Source organism: Coffea arabica, chromosome 5c, assembly GCF_036785885.1.
Source record: "Coffea arabica cultivar ET-39 chromosome 5c, Coffea Arabica ET-39 HiFi, whole genome shotgun sequence".
Classification (NCBI taxonomy): domain Eukaryota; kingdom Viridiplantae; phylum Streptophyta; class Magnoliopsida; order Gentianales; family Rubiaceae; genus Coffea; species Coffea arabica.
Genome location: NC_092319.1, coordinates 19,010,179 through 19,013,460, shown reverse-complemented (window position 1 = coordinate 19,013,460; position 3,282 = coordinate 19,010,179).

The window sequence follows — 3,282 nt, the reverse complement described above, 5'->3', positions numbered from 1 at the left end:
GCAAGGGGGGATATAGAGAGCACGGCTAAAAAAATTCTGAGAAAAAACAGAAATCAGAGAGAATAGGCATCAAGGACGGCTGCAAAACTTAAGGAAAAACAGAGGAAGGAAATGGAGGAGCTGGGTTTCGGGCAAACAAAGGAGAAGAAATAAGAAAGGGGGAGGAAAAGAGTGGAACGGCAAAAAGAAAAGGAGAAGAAAGAGAGAGGCGACGGACAGCAAAGAAAAACAAGAGAGCTAACGGCTGAGTGAGTAAAAGGGAGAGCTTTGAGAGTTTTGGAAGGAGGTGACGGCTGAAATCTGGAAAAAGAAAGGAAAGCCAGAGAAAGGAGTGGACGGCTGGTGAGGAAGAAGGCTAGAGTTTTGAGAGAGGTGGGCTGTGAGGAACAGAAAACTGGAGAGCTTTCGGGCAGAGTAAGGAACCGTGAGTGAAGGAAAGCCAGACAGAGAGAAACTAGCACAAGGAGAAGAGGATCTGCGGCCCATTGCCCTCGGATTGTGGTGGATTCCAGTCAGTTACTCCAAAGTCCTATCAAAATCCAGTTCTTGTAGCAGCAAAACAGGTAATCCTCAACCTCCTCCCGTATGAAAAATCCAGTTCTTGCATGATTGTGTTTTGGCCGAGAGAAAATGGTTAAAGTTTCCAACTTTGGTTGGTGGTTCGTCTTAGGTTGAGTTTTGGGTTGCAAGACTAGATTTTTCTTGTAAGTTAGTGTCATAGATTCTCATTTTAAGTATTGCTGCCGTCCATGTGAGGAACAAGAACCAAACCAGAAAATGGAGTGCTTCTTCGGCAAGTTGAATTTCTGACTTTTAATTCGTTGATTTCCCTTTTCGTTCTGTGAGTTTGTAAGCTGTTTTTGGGTAGTTATAGGTATAAAATGCATGTTTTGTATGTTTGGGGGCTGAAACACTTGAATTAAGATCAAATGCTTGCTGAAAATGATCATTTCAGGTTGCTGAACCACCTTTGCACACATATTTTTCCAGATTTTTTTGCATGGCTTCAGTCTGGTTTTTGTTCGTCTGGATTGGGGTGGTTGTATAGTTACTTGCGTAGTTTAAAGCTGTGATGTTGGGGTTGAAGGGTATCTAATCAAAGTCGTGTGTTTGAATTGGAAATTTGAGTTAGGGAAAAAAAAAATGCAGCTGGCTTCACTTTTGGCTGCTGAATTTTTCGAGTGTTTGAATTACTTAGTTTGCTGGTTATTTGAAATATTTTGAGAGGTGTTTAACGTGATTTTGAGTGAAGTTGATTTGAAGTTTTAAATGAACTTGGTTTTGCCGAAAGTTTACATGCAAGGATAGAAAGTCATGGCTGAAAATTGCAGAAGCCAAATCCGCAAGTCTGTTGAAAGGTTCAAGCAGTTTGCATGTGTTTCCATGCTCATGGTTCATTGTACCATGGCATTTATGTGTGTTTTGAAGTAATGATTTTGTTAGGTGAAAGGTTTGGTTAAAGATGAGGTGCTAAAGTCCAAAGTTTGTGTTTGAAAATGCAGCAAATTAGTATAGAAGCCTAAGCTGCCACAATTTTTCTGTGATGATTTCTTCTCTGTGTTTGATTTGTTGAGTTTTCCTACTTAACCTGCATGCCTAATCTTATGCTTGAATGGAAGAAAAGAAGGTTGGTGTTGAGTTTGCATTCTTTGAATCACAGGAAACGTAAACTAGTTTGAATGTTGGCCAAGTAAAATAGATTTCCCTAAAAATTCTGAATGGTGGGTGAGTTGTTTTGAACCAATCTGAATCATGAGTTGGTTTCTCATTCCAGATTTCTCTTTGTTTTTTTTTGTATGCATAAAAGGTGTTTTTAAGAATGAGTTTGCAACCTTTAGCGAGTGCTAGGAAGCTGGATTTTCTTTTTGGTTAAAATCTTTTCTCTTGCCGCATAAGGCTGCTGAAGTTCCAAAGTCTCGGCTGACTCTCTTTGGCTGCAGAAATGTTTCCTAAACTTTGCATGAAGTCACCTGAACTGTTCAGATTTTGCATGTCTGTTGGCTGACCTTTGGTGTTAAATTTATAAGTTTCATGATGCAAAATGAGTGGAATGTATGGTAGTTTTTTTTTGTTTGGATTTAATTGAGTTTGAAAGCTGTTAATGCCGAATTGAGGGAAGCTTTCATCAGAATTCTTGTTGCAGGCAATGTTTACGTAGCTTTGCATGGTTTTGCATGAAACTATTTTTGAAAATTTCACTTTAACCCCCCAAGTCTCCCCTTGTTCTACTATGACCCACAAATTTGAGAAAGCTAATCAATTGGGTCCCTGTGATTTTTTGCAGCAATGCATTATGGCCCAATTACATTCCAATGTCTTGCAATTAGGTTCTAAGGTGTTTGCATTTGAATCATTAATTGATCTTTATTATTTTTGGGACCTTTGAAGCTCTTTGATGATTCATTTTGACGTTGATTGTGATTGATTGGTGGTCGTTATCGGGTCCTAGAAATGCAAGTTTAAACCATTCATGGACTTTCATTCACTCTTGGATTCTTGAGATATGATGTTTGCTTGGATTTTAATTTTTACTTGGGGACCTTTGAGTTTTTAAATGCTTCAATTAGGTTCAAATGATTTGAGTAGTGCTTGCATTTGGGTTTTTAGTAGATGTTATGCTTGGGGATTGGATGATCATGCTTTTTGCCTTGGTCTTTAAGTAGTTTTGACTTCATTGAGTTGCAATTGAGGGAAAGTTTGATGTTTGGTGGATTCAAATTGTTTAGTTTATATCTTATCATTAAATTGGTGCATTAATCTTTTGTTTTTGGTGATTTTAGCCTAAATTAGTCTTTTCTTGGGTGACTCTAGCCAAGTTGAGTTTGTTTACTTCCTTAGTATCACCAACGGGGAGGTATAATCTCTTTTACCCCTTTTGTTTCTCTCCTATGTGGACTAATGTGCTAATTGAAATTTGCATGTCTACTTGCTTTCCTAGCCTCTCCTTATTTCCTTTCAGTTATTTCATTTACTTTTGATTTTTATTAATGGGGTATGTGTACACCTCTTGGCTTGTAATAGATAGGGCGTAGTAAGTAATTTGGTCCATTTTCCCTTTCCCTTTTGTTTTAGTTAGCAAATGTAATGGTTGCATGCCTATGTGTTATATGTTAAATGCTTTATTAGGATTTTGCATCTAGTCAAGCATGCTAAGTGTTATGTGCTACGTGTTTATAAGTGATTCGCATGTCTACTCGCTTTTTATAGTGTGGATGAATGAAATGGATGAGTGTACGTCACCACACTAGTCCAACGCTAGTTGTGGCTTCTTTTATCGTTTCC